This window comes from Pelophylax lessonae, assembly GCF_965119305.1.
Source record: "Pelophylax lessonae genome assembly, chromosome: 3".
Taxonomy (NCBI): Eukaryota; Metazoa; Chordata; class Amphibia; order Anura; family Ranidae; genus Pelophylax; species Pelophylax lessonae.
In genome coordinates, this window is record NC_138770.1 from 80,202,063 (window position 1) to 80,220,593 (window position 18,531).

Here is an 18,531-nt window from a genome sequence, read left to right on the forward strand (position 1 = left end):
TACTTGCTAGTGCATAGGAATGCATGGACCTTCCCATCAGGTGCACCTAAAATACGACAAATGGACCTAATCTAATCGCCCATGTGAAAGGGCCCTTAGCATGCAAATTTCTATGGTGGGGATTACTCACCACTATACTAATGAGAAAAGTGTGTGGGACTTTCTCCTATTCCATCAACATAGCGATCACCATACAGGTTTTTCTCTTTTTCCAGGCTATGGCGCATCTTCTATAATCCTGACCATACCATTGTATGAACTATGTTGTATGTTGAATACTCAAAGGCTGCTGCACTCTCTATTCTTTGTTCAATGATCCCAGCCATCATTTAACTCAGGAGATTGGACACATCTATTAATGGAATGGGATTATTGTGGGGGGACTGGGCTGGAGATTCAGCATGTATTGCAGTCAGGGCTGCTTTTTGTAATCTAGGATTCCATCAGTTGAGGTCCTCAAAAGCTATTATCCCTTAATGTAAAATAGATCTTATGTTCAATAATGATATATGATGGAACACATTACCTTAAAATGTGTTGGGGAGAGATCAAACACTTTTCTATTGTTCGGAGGGCAACTATTTGCACCATGATACCACCAACAACCCATTGGAAATACCAGCTAGAGAGACTGGTTATAAATAAGAAGATTTATGATGTAGACCGGTAAAGAAGATCTTGATTCCAAGCTCTATTATATAGGGAACATCTAAAAATATGCCTAAGAAGTAGCCTAAACATATTAGCTATTGTCTTGAGGTTGTCTGGAAAAACTGCAGTAAACTTCCTCTGCGTAGGCTCTCCCATTCCTCTAGCTTCATAGCTTTATATGTACAGTGTCAGACAATCTAAGACACTGCTGTCTCTTACTGCTAGTCGCATTAGATTTGGTCATGGTTTTCTTTGCTGGAGAGAAAGCTGCACATGACGATTTGTAGAGTAAAGATCCCCCTGCTGCTCTCACAATATGAGACCTTCGTGGGACTATCCATGAACAGACCAAAGTTGGCAGGATTATGAACCTGCGCAGGGAGACCCTAACGAATTTTGAGTCTATTGCCTTAAGCACACAGGCAGAACTAGACAAAGCTTAGCCCCACCTTTGCTACATGGTAAAGGTTAAATGGTTTTGAGAATTAAGGTATCGGGGAGCTTTGTGGCAATTAACTGTGGAGAATTGAAAAAAACAACACATAATAGCAAATGATAAAAGCAGAACGTAGTCGGCAGGATTTGAACCTGCGCGGGGAGACCCCAATGGATTTCTAGTCCATCGCCTTAACCACTCGGCCACGACTACCTTCACCTTGATGAAAGGAGTGCTATTTGCAGGCTTGAGAAGTAGTAGAAAAAAACACCATTAAAGTAAAACTCAGTACAAAGTGAAGATCTAAGCACACATCTCTTGGTGAAGGTAAGTCCTCCATAAGGTTTGAATAACTAAAGAACAGACCGAAAAATACCTACAAAAAGGCATTCAATTAGATATTCAGCTTTTAAAAATATTACTTTTCAGGATATGTGAAAAACATTGTACCATACGTTCTAAACTTTTGGCTTATGGCATGAAAAGCCTCTGGTCTGTAAACCTGAGAAAATGCCTATAGATGCAAGACCATGCCATTAGAAGTTCAGCTACCTGGAGACCGCTAATATCCCTTCATCCTTGCTCTATATACTCCAAAAGTGCTCCAACCTTCACGCCCCTGTGTGCTCTGTGTACGTTTTAAGTTCAAAGATGCTTTGTGGCTTATCCGAGACACTTGTTTAGATAAAAGCAGACATTTCAATATTGTAGGCATTCCTAACCTGAAGCAAGAGTATAGATGTTGTCCATGATAATTACACAAGCCACTAGTCGTACAGAAACCAATTACTGCTGAAAGTCATATTATCATAAAGCAATCAAGGTACAGACCGTAGTTGGCAGGATTTGAACCTGCGCAGGGAAACCCCAATGGATTTCGAATCCATCGCCTTAACCACTCGGCCACAACTACATACGGTGGCCTACCTTTACTAGATTGAAGAGGCTAACTTTGGAGTGCTATTCTTTGCTTTTTTTGTTCAGGCCTACCATCCCAATGCCCCAATCGCCCCACTGTTCTGGACCCACAAACCATCTTTTAACAAAATTCTGGCACCCTCTCTATGGACCCTATTCCTCTGCTGGGTGCCTGCCTTAGCACACAGATCTATGCCTGCACTGTCAGGGCAGAGTGATCTCCTGACCAACAGTGAAGGCATATTTCCAGTAGGGAAGAAGGCCATAAAGCTTCTCTTCTTCAGAAGACTATGAGTCCAAGACTTGCAATGCAAGTATCTCCCTGCATCGGCTTTATTCACACTGTTGATCTTCTGCTGATCCTTGAATATATTGCCCCACCGGTAATCAGATCATCAGTCTACAGGGGGCAGCAAGGACATAATTAGGAATAGCCTCTTTAGGGGCCCTTTCACACAGGTGGCTTGCATTCTCATCACCAGGGGATCTGTGAGGTGATTGGAGCAGAGCAGGGCAGATGACAGGTCCGTGTCTGCTCAGTTTTAGCAGAGCAGACAAAGACAGACCCTGCTCTGCTCTATGGGTGGCAGGGGGTAAATGGAATCCGCTGTCTCTTTTCACTTGACTGCCACCGATCCACCTAAAGGGAAAAGGATGCAGTCCTCCTCCATTTTTTAAGCAGGCCTGACCAGACTCTGAGGAGGTATTCAGGTTTAAACGGACACAAGTCCATGTATACTTGCTAGTGCATAGGAATGCATGGACCTTCCCATCAGGTGCACCTAAAATACGACAAATGGACCTAATCTAATCGCCCATGTGAAAGGGCCCTTAGCATGCAAATTTCTATGGTGGGGATTACTCACCACTATACTAATGAGAAAAGTGTGTGGGACTTTCTCCTATTCCATCAACATAGCGATCACCATACAGGTTTTTCTCTTTTTCCAGGCTATGGCGCATCTTCTATAATCCTGACCATACCATTGTATGAACTATGTTGTATGTTGAATACTCAAAGGCTGCTGCACTCTCTATTCTTTGTTCAATGATCCCAGCCATCATTTAACTCAGGAGATTGGACACATCTATTAATGGAATGGGATTATTGTGGGGGGACTGGGCTGGAGATTCAGCATGTATTGCAGTCAGGGCTGCTTTTTGTAATCTAGGATCCCATCAGTTGAGGTCCTCAAAAGCTATTATCCCTTAATGTAAAATAGATCTTATGTTCAATAATGATATATGATGGAACACATTACCTTAAAATGTGTTGGGGAGAGATCAAACACTTTTCTATTGTTCGGAGGGCAACTATTTGCACCATGATACCACCAACAACCCATTGGAAATACCAGCTAGAGAGACTGGTTATAAATAAGAAGATTTATGATGTAGACCGGTAAAGAAGATCTTGATTCCAAACTCTATTATATAGGGAACATCTAAAAATATGCCTAAGAAGTAGCCTAAACATATTAGCTATTGTCTTGAGGTTGTCTGGAAAAACTGCAGTAAACTTCCTCTGCGTAGGCTCTCCCATTCCTCTAGCTTCATAGCTGTATATGTACAGTGTCAGACAATCTAAGACACTGCGGTCTCTTACTGCTAGTCACATTAGATTTGGTCATGGTTTTCTTTGCTGGAGAGAAAGCTGCACATGACGATTTGTAGAGTAAAGATCCCCCTGCTGCTCTCACAATATCAGACCTTTGTGGGACTATCCATGAACAGACCAAAGTTGGTAGGATTATGAACCTGCGCAGGGAGACCCTAACGAATTTTGAGTCTATTGCCTTAAGCACACAGGCAGAACTAGACAAAGCTTAGCCCCACCTTTGCTACATGGTAAAGGTTAAATGGTTTTGAGAATTAAGGTATCGGGGAGCTTTGTGGCAATTAACTGTGGAGAATTGAAAAAAACAACACATAATAGCAAATGATAAAAGCAGAACGTAGTCGGCAGGATTTGAACCTGCGCGGGGAGACCCCAATGGATTTCTAGTCCATCGCCTTAACCACTCGGCCACGACTACCTTCACCTTGATGGTAGGTGTGCTATTTGCAGGCTTGAGAAGTAGTAGAAAAAAACACCATTAAAGTAAAACTCAGTACAAAGTGAAGATCTAAGCACACATCTCTTGGTGAAGGTAAGTCCTCCATAAGGTTTGAATAACTAAAGAACAGACCGAAAAATACCTACAAAAAGGCATTCAATTAGATATTCAGCTTTTAAAAATATTACTTTTCAGGATATGTGAAAAACATTGTACCATACGTTCTAAACTTTTGGCTTATGGCATGAAAAGCCTCTGGTCTGGAAACCTGAGAAAATGCCTATAGATGCAAGACCATGCCATTAGAAGTTCAGCTACCTGGAGACCGCTAATATCCCTTCATCCTTGCTCTATATACTCCAAAAGAGCTCCAACCTTCACGCCCCTGTGTGCTCTGTGTACGTTTTAAGTTCAAAGATGCTTTGTGGCTTATCCGAGACACTTGTTTAGATAAAAGCAGACATTTCAATATTGTAGGCATTCCTAACCTGAAGCAAGAGTATAGATGTTGTCCATGATAATTACACAAGCCACTAGTCGTACAGGAACCATAACTGCTGAAAGTCATATTATCATAAAGCAATCCAGGTACAGACCGTAGTTGGCAGGATTTGAACCTGCACAGGGAAACCCCAATGGATTTCGAATCCATCGCCTTAACCACTCGGCCACAACTACATACGGTCTTGAAGGGCCTACCTTTACTAAATTGAAGAGGCTAACTTTGGAGTGCTATTCTTTGCTTTTTTAGTTCAGGCCTACCATCCCAATGCCCCAATCGCCCCACTGTTCTGGACCCACAAACCATCTTTTAACAAAATTCTGGCACCCTCTCTATGGACCCTATTCCTCTGCTGGGTGCCTGCCTTAGCACACAGATCTATGCCTGCACTGTCAGGGCAGAGTGATCTCCTGACCAACAGTGAAGGCATATTTCCAGTAGGGAAGAAGGCCATAAAGCTTCTCTTCTTCAGAAGACTATGAGTCCAAGACTTGCAATGCAAGTATCTCCCTGCATCGGCTTTATTCACACTGTTGATCTTCTGCTGATCCTTGAATATATTGCCCCACCGGTAATCAGATCATCAGTCTATAGGGGGCAGCAAGGACATAATTAGGAATAGCCTCTTTAGGGGCCCTTTCACACAGGTGGCTTCCATTCTCATCACCAGGGGATCTGTGAGGTGATTGGAGCAGAGCAGGGCAGATGACAGGTCCGTGTCTGCTCAGTTTTAGCAGAGCAGACAAAGACAGACCCTGCTCTGCTCTGTGGGTGGCAGGGAGTAAATGGACTCCGCTGTCTCTTTTCACTTGACTGCCACCGATCCACCTAAAGGGAAAAGGATGCAGTCCTCCTCCATTTTTTAAGCAGGCCTGACCAGACTCGGAGGAGGTATTCAGGTTTAAACGGACACAAGTCCATGTACACTTGCTAGTGCATAGGAATGCATGGACCTTCCCATCAGGTGCACCTAAAATATGACAAATGGACCTGATCTAATCGCCCATGTGAAAGGGCCCTTAGCATGCAAATTTCTATGGTGGGGATTACTCACCACTATACTAATGAGAAAAGTGTGTGGGACTTTCTCCTATTCCATCAACATAGCGATCACCTACAGGTTTTTCTCTTTTTCCAGGCTATGGTGCATCTTCTATAATCCTGACCATACCATTGTATGGACTATGTTGTATGTTGAATACTCAAAGGCTGCTGCACTCTCTATTCTTTGTTCAATGATCCTAGCCATCATTTAACTCAGGAGATTGGACACATCTGTTAATGGAATGGGATTATTGTGGGGGGACTGGGCTGGAGATTCAGCATGTATTGCAGTCAGGGCTGCTTTTTGTAATCTAGGATCCCATCAGTTGAGGCCCTCAAAAGCTATTATCCCTTAATGTAAAATAGATCTTATGTTCAATAATGATATATGATGGAACACATTACCTTAAAATGTGTTGGAGAGAGATCAAACACTTTTCTATTGTTCGGAGGGCAACTATTTGCACCATGATACCACCAACAACCCTTTGGAAATACCAGCTAGAGAGACTGGTTATAAATAAGAAGATTTATGATGTAGACCGGTAAAGAAGATCTTGATTCCAAGCTCTATTATATAGGGAACATCTAAAAATATGCCTAAGAAGTAGCCTAAACATATTAGCTATTGTCTTGAGGTTGTCTGGAAAAACTGCAGTAAACTTCCTCTGCGTAGGCTCTCCCATTCCTCTAGCTTCATAGCTGTATATGTACAGTGTCAGACAATCTAAGACACTGCTGTCTCTTACTGCTAGTCGCATTAGATTTGGTCATGGTTTTCTTTGCTGGAGAGAAAGCTGCACATGACGATTTGTAGAGTAAAGATCCCCCTGCTGCTCTCACAATATCAGACCTTTGTGGGACTATCCATGAACAGACCAAAGTTGGCAGGATTATGAACCTGCGCAGGGAGACCCTAACGAATTTTGAGTCTATTGCCTTAAGCACACAGGCACAACTAGACAAAGCTTAGCCCCACCTTTGCTACATGGTAAAGGTTAAATGGTTTTGAGAATTAAGGTATCGGGGAGCTTTGTGGCAATTAACTGTGGAGAATTGAAAAAAACAACACATAATAGCAAATGATAAAAGCAGAACATAGTCGGCAGGATTTGAACCTGCACGGGGAGACCCCAATGGATTTCTAGTCCATCGCCTTAACCACTCGGCCACGACTACCTTCACCTTGATGGTAGGTGTGCTATTTGCAGGCTTGAGAAGTAGTAGAAAAAAACACCATTAAAGTAAAACTCAGTACAAAGTGAAGATCTAAGCACACATCTCTTGGTGAAGGTAAGTCCTCCATAAGGTTTGAATAACTAAAGAACAGACCGAAAAATACCTACAAAAAGGCATTCAATTAGATATTCAGCTTTTAAAAATATTACTTTTCAGGATATGTGAAAAACATTGTACCATACGTTCTAAACTTTTGGCTTATGGCATGAAAAGCCTCTGGTCTGGAAACCTGAGAAAATGCCTATAGATGCAAGACCATGCCATTAGAAGTTCAGCTACCTGGAGACCGCTAATATCCCTTCATCCTTGCTCTATATACTCCAAAAGAGCTCCAACCTTCACGCCCCTGTGTGCTCTGTGTACGTTTTAAGTTCAAAGATGCTTTGTGGCTTATCCGAGACACTTGTTTAGATAAAAGCAGACATTTCAATATTGTAGGCATTCCTAACCTGAAGCAAGAGTATAGATGTTGTCCATGATAATTACACAAGCCACTAGTCGTACAGGAACCATAACTGCTGAAAGTCATATTATCATAAAGCAATCCAGGTACAGACCGTAGTTGGCAGGATTTGAACCTGCACAGGGAAACCCCAATGGATTTCGAATCCATCGCCTTAACCACTCGGCCACAACTACATACGGTCTTGAAGGGCCTACCTTTACTAGATTGAAGAGGCTAACTTTGGAGTGCTATTCTTTGCTATTTTTGTTCAGGCCTACCATCCCAATGCCCCAATCGCCCCACTGTTCTGGACCCACAAACCATCTTTTAACAAAATTCTGGCACCCTCTCTATGGACCCTATTCCTCTGCTGGGTGCCTGCCTTAGCACACAGATCTATGCCTGCACTGTCAGGGCAGAGTGATCTCCTGACCAACAGTGAAGGCATATTTCCAGTAGGGAAGAAGGCCATAAAGCTTCTCTTCTTCAGAAGACTATGAGTCCAAGACTTTCAATGCAAGTATCTCCCTGCATCGGCTTTATTCACACTGCTGATCTTCTGCTGATCCTTGAATATATTGACCCACCGGTAATCAGATCATCAGTCTACAGGGGGCAGCAAGGACATAATTAGGAATAGCCTCTTTAGGGGCCCTCTCACACAGGTGGCTTCCATTCTCATCACCAGGGGATCTGTGAGGTGATTGGAGCAGAGCAGGGCAGATGACAGGTCCGTGTCTGCTCAGTTTTAGCAGAGCAGACAAAGACAGACCCTGCTCTGCTCTATGGGTGGCAGGGGGTCAATGGACTCCGCTGTCTCTTTTCACTTGACTGCCACCGATCCACCTAAAGGGAAAAGGATGCAGTCCTCCTCCATTTTTTAAGCAGGCCTGACCAGACTCGGAGGAGGTATTCAGGTTTAAACGGACACAAGTCCATGTATACTTGCTAGTGCATAGGAATGCATGGACCTTCCCATCAGGTGCACCTAAAATACGACAAATGGACCTGATCTAATCGCCCATGTGAAAGGGCCCTTAGCATGCAAATTTCTATGGTGGGGATTACTCACCACTATAATAATGAGAAAAGTGTGTGGGACTTTCTCCTATTCCATCAACATAGCGATCACCATACAGGTTTTTCTCTTTTTCCAGGCTATGGCGCATCTTCTATAATCCTGACCATACCATTGTATGAACTATGTTGTATGTTGAATACTCAAAGGCTGCTGCACTCTCTATTCTTTGTTCAATGATCCCAGCCATCATTTAACTCAGGAGATTGGACACATCTATTAATGGAATGGGATTATTGTGGGGGGACTGGGCTGGAGATTCAGCATGTATTGCAGTCAGGGCTGCTTTTTGTAATCTAGGATCCCATCAGTTGAGGTCCTCAAAAGCTATTATCCCTTAATGTAAAATAGATCTTATGTTCAATAATGATATATGATGGAACACATTACCTTAAAACGTGTTGGGGAGAGATCAAACACTTTTCTATTGTTCGGAGGGCAACTATTTGCACCATGATACCACCAACAACCCTTTGGAAATACCAGCTAGAGAGACTGGTTATAAATAAGAAGATTTATGATGTAGACCGGTAAAGAAGATCTTGATTCCAAGCTCTATTATATAGGGAACATCTAAAAATATGCCTAAGAAGTAGCCTAAACATATTAGCTATTGTCTTGAGGTTGTCTGGAAAAACTGCAGTAAACTTCCTCTGCGTAGGCTCTCCCATTCCTCTAGCTTCATAGCTGTATATGTACAGTGTCAGACAATCTAAGACACTGCTGTCTCTTACTGCTAGTCGCATTAGATTTGGTCATGGTTTTCTTTGCTGGAGAGAAAGCTGCACATGACGATTTGTAGAGTAAAGATCCCCCTGCTGCTCTCACAATATCAGACCTTTGTGGGACTATCCATGAACAAACCAAAGTTGGCAGGATTATGAACCTGCGCAGGGAGACCCTAACGAATTTTGAGTCTATTGCCTTAAGCACACAGGCACAACTAGACAAAGCTTAGCCCCACCTTTGCTACATGGTAAAGGTTAAATGGTTTTGAGAATTAAGGTATCGGGGAGCTTTGTGGCAATTAACTGTGGAGAATTGAAAAAAACAACACATAATAGCAAATGATAAAAGCAGAACGTAGTCGGCAGGATTTGAACCTGCGCGGGGAGACCCCAATGAATTTCTAGTCCATCGTCTTAACCACTCGGCCACGACTACCTTCACCTTGATGGTAGGTGTGCTATTTGCAGGCTTGAGAAGTTGTAGAAAAAAACACCATTAAAGTAAAACTCAGTACAAAGTGAAGATCTAAGCACACATCTCTTGGTGAAGGTAAGTCCTCCATAAGGTTTGAATAACTAAAGAACAGACCGAAAAATACCTACAAAAAGGCATTCAATTAGATATTCAGCTTTTAAAAATATTACTTTTCAGGATATGTGAAAAACATTGTACCATACGTTCTAAACTTTTGGCTTATGGCATGAAAAGCCTCTGGTCTGGAAACCTGAGAAAATGCCTATAGATGCAAGACCATGCCATTAGAAGTTCAGCTACCTGGAGACCGCTAATATCCCTTCATCCTTGCTCTATATACTCCAAAAGAGCTCCAACCTTCACGCCCCTGTGTGCTCTGTGTACGTTTTAAGTTCAAAGATGCTTTGTGGCTTATCCGAGACACTTGTTTAGATAAAAGCAGACATTTCAATATTGTAGGCATTCCTAACCTGAAGCAAGAGTATAGATGTTGTCCATGATAATTACACAAGCCACTAGTCGTACAGGAACCATAACTGCTGAAAGTCATATTATCATAAAGCAATCCAGGTACAGACCGTAGTTGGCAGGATTTGAACGTGCACAGGGAAACCCCAATGGATTTCAAATCCATCGCCTTAACCCCTCGGCCACAACTACATACGGTCTTGAAGGGCCTACCTTTACTAGATTGAAGAGGCTAACTTTGGAGTGCTATTCTTTGCTATTTTTGTTCAGGCCTACCATCCCAATGCCCCAATCGCCCCACTGTTCTGGACCCACAAACCATCTTTTAACAAAATTCTGGCACCCTCTCTATGGACCCTATTCCTCTGCTGGGTGCCTGCCTTAGCACACAGATCTATGCCTGCACTGTCAGGGCAGAGTGATCTCCTGACCAACAGTGAAGGCATATTTCCAGTAGGGAAGAAGGCCATAAAGCTTCTCTTCTTCAGAAGACTATGAGTCCAAGACTTGCAATGCAAGTATCTCCCTGCATCGGCTTTATTCACACTGCTGATCTTCTGCTGATCCTTGAATATATTGCCCCACCGGTAATCAGATCATCAGTCTACAGGGGGCAGCAAGGACATAATTAGGAATAGCCTCTTTAGGGGCCCTTTCACACAGGTGGCTTCCATTCTCATCACCAGGGGATCTGTGAGGTGATTGGAGCAGAGCAGGGCAGATGACAGGTCCGTGTCTGCTCAGTTTTAGCAGAGCAGACAAAGACAGACCCTGCTCTGCTCTATGGGTGGCAGGGGGTAAATGGACTCCGCTGTCTCTTTTCACTTGACTGCCACCGATCCACCTAAAGGGAAAAGGATGCAGTCCTCTTCCATTTTTTAAGCAGGCCTGACCAGACTCGGAGGAGGTATTCAGGTTTAAACGGACACAAGTCCATGTATACTTGCTAGTGCATAGGAATGCATGGACCTTCCCATCAGGTGCACCTAAAATACGACAAATGGACCTGATCTAATCGCCCATGTGAAAGGGCCCTTAGCATGCAAATTTCTATGGTGGGGATTACTCACCACTATACTAATGAGAAAAGTGTGTGGGACTTTCTCCTATTCCATCAACATAGCGATCACCTACAGGTTTTTCTCTTTTTCCAGGCTATGGCACATCTTCTATAATCCTGACCATACCATTGTATGAACTATGTTGTATGTTGAATACTCAAAGGCTGCTGCACTCTCTATTCTTTGTTCAATGATCCCAGCCATCATTTAACTCAGGAGATTGGACACATCTATTAATGGAATGGGATTATTGTGGGGGGACTGGGCTGGAGATTCAGCATGTATTGCAGTCAGGGCTGCTTTTTGTAATCTAGGATCCCATCAGTTGAGGTCCTCAAAAGCTATTATCCCTTAATGTAAAATAGATCTTATGTTCAATAATGATATATGATGGAACACATTACCTTAAAACGTGTTGGGGAGAGATCAAACACTTTTCTATTGTTCGGAGGGCAACTATTTGCACCATGATACCACCAACAACCCATTGGAAATACCAGCTAGAGAGACTGGTTATATATAAGAAGATTTATGATGTAGACCGGTAAAGAAGATCTTGATTCCAAGCTCTATTATATAGGGAACATCTAAAAATATGCCTAAGAAGTAGCCTAAACATATTAGCTATTGTCTTGAGGTTGTCTGGAAAAACTGCAGTAAACTTCCTCTGCGTAGGCTCTCCCATTCCTCTAGCTTCATAGCTGTATATGTACAGTGTCAGACAATCTAAGACACTGCTGTCTCTTACTGCTAGTCGCATTAGATTTGGTCATGGTTTTCTTTGCTGGAGAGAAAGCTGCACATGACGATTTGTAGAGTAAAGATCCCCCTGCTGCTCTCACAATATCAGACCTTTGTGGGACTATCCATGAACAGACCAAAGTTGGCAGGATTATGAACCTGCACAGGGAGACCCTAACGAATTTTGAGTCTATTGCCTTAAGCACACAGGCACAACTAGACAAAGCTTAGCCCCACCTTTGCTACATGGTAAAGGTTAAATGGTTTTGAGAATTAATGTATCGGGGAGCTTTGTGGCAATTAACTGTGGAGAATTGAAAAAAACAACACATAATAGCAAATGATAAAAGCAGAACGTAGTCGGCAGGATTTGAACCTGCGCGGGGAGACCCCAATGGATTTCTAGTCCATCGCCTTAACCACTCTGCCACAACTACCTTCACCTTGATGGTAGGTGTGCTATTTGCAGGCTTGAGAAGTAGTAGAAAAAAACACCATTAAAGTAAAACTCAGTACAAAGTGAAGATCTAAGCACACATCTCTTGGTGAAGGTAAGTCCTCCATAAGGTTTGAATAACTAAAGAACAGACCAAAAAATACCTACAAAAAGGCATTCAATTAGATATTCAGCTTTTAAAAATATTACTTTTCAGGATATGTGAAAAACATTGTACCATACGTTCTAAACTTTTGGCTTATGGCATGAAAAGCCTCTGGTCTGGAAACCTGAGAAAATGCCTATAGATGCAAGACTATGCCATTAGAAGTTCAGCTACCTGGAGAAAGCTAATATCCCTTCATCCTTGCTCTATATACTCCAAAAGAGCTCCAACCTTCACGCCCCTGTGTGCTCTGTGTACGTTTTAAGTTCAAAGATGCTTTGTGGCTTATCCGAGACACTTGTTTAGATAAAAGCAGACATTTCAATATTGTAGACATTCCTAACCTGAAGCAAGAGCATAGATGTTGACCATGATAATTACACAAGCCACTAATCGTACAGGAACCATAACTGCTGAAAGTCATATTATCATAAATCAATCCAGGTACAGATCGTAGTTGGCAGGATTTGAACCTGCGCTGGGAAACCCCAATGGATTTCGAATCCATCGCCTTAACCACTCGGCCACAACTACATACAGTCTTGCAGGGCCTACCTTTACTAAATTATAGAGGCTAACTTTGGAGTGCTATTCTTTGCTTTTTTAGTTCAGGCCTACCATCCCAATGCCCCAATCGCCCCACTGTTCTGGACCCACAAACCATCTTTTAACAAAATTCTGGCACCCTCTCTATGGACCCTATTCCTCTGCTGGGTGCCTGCCTTAGCACACAGATCTATGCCTGCACTGTCAGGGCAGAGTGATCTCCTGACCAACAGTGAAGGCATATTTCCAGTAGGGAAGAAGGCCATAAAGCTTCTCTTCTTCAGAAGACTATGAGTCCAAGACTTGCAATGCAAGTATCTCCCTGCATCGGCTTTATTCACACTGTTGATCTTCTGCTGATCCTTGAATATATTGCCCCACCGGTAATCAGATCATCAGTCTATAGGGGGCAGCAAGGACATAATTAGGAATAGCCTCTTTAGGGGCCCTTTCACACAGGTGGCTTCCATTCTCATCACCAGGGGATCTGTGAGGTGATTGGAGCAGAGCAGGGCAGATGACAGGTCCGTGTCTGCTCAGTTTTAGCAGAGCAGACAAAGACAGACCCTGCTCTGCTCTGTGGGTGGCAGGGAGTAAATTGACTCCGCTGTCTCTTTTCACTTGACTGCCACCGATCCACCTAAAGGGAAAAGGATACAGTCCTCCTCCATTTTTTAAGCAGGCCTGACCAGACTCGGAGGAGGTACTCAGGTTTAAACGGACACAAGTCCATGTACACTTGCTAGTGCATAGGAATGCATGGACCTTCCCATCAGGTGCACCTAAAATACGACAAATGGACCTGATCTAATCGCCCATGTGAAAGGGCCCTTAGCATGCAAATTTCTATGGTGGGGATTACTCACCACTATACTAATGAGAAAAGTGTGTGGGACTTTCTCCTATTCCATCAACATAGCGATCACCTACAGGTTTTTCTCTTTTTCCAGGCTATGGCGCATCTTCTATAATCCTGACCATACCATTGTATGGACTATGTTGTATGTTGAATACTCAAAGGCTGCTGCACTCTCTATTCTTTGTTCAATGATCCTAGCCATCATTTAACTCAGGAGATTGGACACATCTATTAATGGAATGGGATTATTGTGGGGGGACTGGGCTGGAGATTCAGCATGTATTGCAGTCAGGGCTGCTTTTTGTAATCTAGGATCCCATCAGTTGAGGCCCTCAAAAGCTATTATCCCTTAATGTAAAATAGATCTTATGTTCAATAATGATATATGATGGAACACATTACCTTAAAATGTGTTGGAGAGAGATCAAACACTTTTCTATTGTTCGGAGGGCAACTATTTGCACCATGATACCACCAACAACCCATTGGAAATACCAGCTAGAGAGACTGGTTATAAATAAGAAGATTTATGATGTAGACCGGTAAAGCTCTATTATATAGGGAACATCTAAAAATATGCCTAAGAAGTAGCCTAAACATATTAGCTATTGTCTTGAGGTTGTCTGGAAAAACTGCAGTAAACTTCCTCTGCGTAGGCTCTCCCATTCCTCTAGCTTCATAGCTGTATATGTACAGTGTCAGACAATCTAAGACACTGCTGTCTCTTACTGCTAGTCGCATTAGATTTGGTCATGGTTTTCTTTGCTGGAGAGAAAGCTGCACATGACGATTTGTAGAGTAAAGATCCCCCTGCTGCTCTCACAATATCAGACCTTTGTGGGACTATCCATAAACAGACCAAAGTTGGCAGGATTATGAACCTGCACAGGGAGACCCTAACGAATTTTGAGTCTATTGCCTTAAGCACACAGTCACAACTAGACAAAGCTTAGCCCCACCTTTGCTACATGGTAAAGGTTAAATGGTTTTGAGAATTAATGTATCGGGGAGCTTTGTGGCAATTAACTGTGGAGAATTGAAAAAAACAACACATAATAGCAAATGATAAAAGCAGAACGTAGTCGGCAGGATTTGAACCTGCGCGGGGAGACCCCAATGGATTTCTAGTCCATCGCCTTAACCACTCGGCCACGACTACCTTCACCTTGATGGTAGGTGTGCTATTTGCAGGCTTGAGAAGTAGTAGAAAAAAACACCATTAAAGTAAAACTCAGTACAAAGTGAAGATCTAAGCACACATCTCTTGGTGAAGGTAAGTCCTCCATAAGGTTTGAATAACTAAAGAACAGACCAAAAAATACCTACAAAAAGGCATTCAATTAGATATTCAGCTTTTAAAAATATTACTTTTCAGGATATGTGAAAAACATTGTACCATACGTTCTAAACTTTTGGCTTATGGCATGAAAAGCCTCTGGTCTGGAAACCTGAGAAAATGCCTATAGATGCAAGACTATGCCATTAGAAGTTCAGCTACCTGGAGAAAGCTAATATCCCTTCATCCTTGCTCTATATACTCCAAAAGAGCTCCAACCTTCACGCCCCTGTGTGCTCTGTGTACGTTTTAAGTTCAAAGATGCTTTGTGGCTTATCCGAGACACTTGTTTAGATAAAAGCAGACATTTCAATATTGTAGACATTCCTAACCTGAAGCAAGAGCATAGATGTTGTCCATGATAATTACACAAGCCACTAATCGTACAGGAACCATAACTGCTGAAAGTCATATTATCATAAATCAATCCAGGTACAGATCGTAGTTGGCAGGATTTGAACCTGCGCTGGGAAACCCCAATGGATTTCGAATCCATCGCCTTAACCACTCGGCCACAACTACATACAGTCTTGAAGGGCCTACCTTTACTAAATTATAGAGGCTAACTTTGGAGTGCTATTCTTTGCTTTTTTAGTTCAGGCCTACCATCCCAATGCCCCAATCGCCCCACTGTTCTGGACCCACAAACCATCTTTTAACAAAATTCTGGCACCCTCTCTATGGACCCTATTCCTCTGCTGGGTGCCTGCCTTAGCACACAGATCTATGCCTGCACTGTCAGGGCAGAGTGATCTCCTGACCAACAGTGAAGGCATATTTCCAGTAGGGAAGAAGGCCATAAAGCTTCTCTTCTTCAGAAGACTATGAGTCCAAGACTTGCAATGCAAGTATCTCCCTGCATCGGCTTTATTCACACTGTTGATCTTCTGCTGATCCTTGAATATATTGCCCCACCGGTAATCAGATCATCAGTCTATAGGGGGCAGCAAGGACATAATTAGGAATAGCCTCTTTAGGGGCCCTTTCACACAGGTGGCTTCCATTCTCATCACCAGGGGATCTGTGAGGTGATTGGAGCAGAGCAGGGCAGATGACAGGTCCGTGTCTGCTCAGTTTTAGCAGAGCAGACAAAGACAGACCCTGCTCTGCTCTGTGGGTGGCAGGGAGTAAATTGACTCCGCTGTCTCTTTTCACTTGACTGCCACCGATCCACCTAAAGGGAAAAGGATACAGTCCTCCTCCATTTTTTAAGCAGGCCTGACCAGACTCGGAGGAGGTACTCAGGTTTAAACGGACACAAGTCCATGTACACTTGCTAGTGCATAGGAATGCATGGACCTTCCCATCAGGTGCACCTAAAATACGACAAATGGACCTGATCTAATCGCCCATGTGAAAGGGCCCTTAGCATGCAAATTTCTATGGTGGGGATTACTCACCACTATACTAATGAGAAAAGTGTGTGGGACTTTCTCCTATTCCATCAACATAGCGATCACCTACAGGTTTTTCTCTTTTTCCAGGCTATGGCGCATCTTCTATAATCCTGACCATACCATTGTATGGACTATGTTGTATGTTGAATACTCAAAGGCTGCTGCACTCTCTATTCTTTGTTCAATGATCCTAGCCATCATTTAACTCAGGAGATTGGACACATCTATTAATGGAATGGGATTATTGTGGGGGGACTGGGCTGGAGATTCAGCATGTATTGCAGTCAGGGCTGCTTTTTGTAATCTAGGATCCCATCAGTTGAGGCCCTCAAAAGCTATTATCCCTTAATGTAAAATAGATCTTATGTTCAATAATGATATATGATGGAACACATTACCTTAAAATGTGTTGGAGAGAGATCAAACACTTTTCTATTGTTCGGAGGGCAACTATTTGCACCATGATACCACCAACAACCCATTGGAAATACCAGCTAGAGAGACTGGTTATAAATAAGAAGATTTATGATGTAGACCGGTAAAGCTCTATTATATAGGGAACATCTAAAAATATGCCTAAGAAGTAGCCTAAACATATTAGCTATTGTCTTGAGGTTGTCTGGAAAAACTGCAGTAAACTTCCTCTGCGTAGGCTCTCCCATTCCTCTAGCTTCATAGCTGTATATGTACAGTGTCAGACAATCTAAGACACTGCTGTCTCTTACTGCTAGTCGCATTAGATTTGGTCATGGTTTTCTTTGCTGGAGAGAAAGCTGCACATGACGATTTGTAGAGTAAAGATCCCCCTGCTGCTCTCACAATATCAGACCTTTGTGGGACTATCCATAAACAGACCAAAGTTGGCAGGATTATGAACCTGCACAGGGAGACCCTAACGAATTTTGAGTCTATTGCCTTAAGCACACAGTCACAACTAGACAAAGCTTAGCCCCACCTTTGCTACATGGTAAAGGTTAAATGGTTTTGAGAATTAATGTATCGGGGAGCTTTGTGGCAATTAACTGTGGAGAATTGAAAAAAACAACACATAATAGCAAATGATAAAAGCAGAACGTAGTCGGCAGGATTTGAACCTGCGCGGGGAGACCCCAATGGATTTCTAGTCCATCGCCTTAACCACTCGGCCACGACTACCTTCACCTTGATGGTAGGTGTGCTATTTGCAGGCTTGAGAAGTAGTAGAAAAAAACACCATTAAAGTAAAACTCAGTACAAAGTGAAGATCTAAGCACACATCTCTTGGTGAAGGTAAGTCCTCCATAAGGTTTGAATAACTAAAGAACAGACCAAAAAATACCTACAAAAAGGCATTCAATTAGATATTCAGCTTTTAAAAATATTACTTTTCAGGATATGTGAAAAACATTGTACCATACGTTCTAAACTTTTGGCTTATGGCATGAAAAGCCTCTGGTCTGGAAACCTGAGAAAATGCCTATAGATGCAAGACTATGCCATTAGAAGTTCAGCTACCTGGAGAAAGCTAATATCCCTTCATCCTTGCTCTATATACTCCAAAAGAGCTCCAACCTTCACGCCCCTGTGTGCTCTGTGTACGTTTTAAGTTCAAAGATGCTTTGTGGCTTATCCGAGACACTTGTTTAGATAAAAGCAGACATTTCAATATTGTAGACATTCCTAACCTGAAGCAAGAGCATAGATGTTGTCCATGATAATTACACAAGCCACTAATCGTACAGGAACCATAACTGCTGAAAGTCATATTATCATAAATCAATCCAGGTACAGATCGTAGTTGGCAGGATTTGAACCTGCGCTGGGAAACCCCAATGGATTTCGAATCCATCGCCTTAACCACTCGGCCACAACTACATACAGTCTTGTAGGGCCTACCTTTACTAAATTATAGAGGCTAACTTTGGAGTGCTATTCTTTGCTTTTTTAGTTCAGGCCTACCATCCCAATG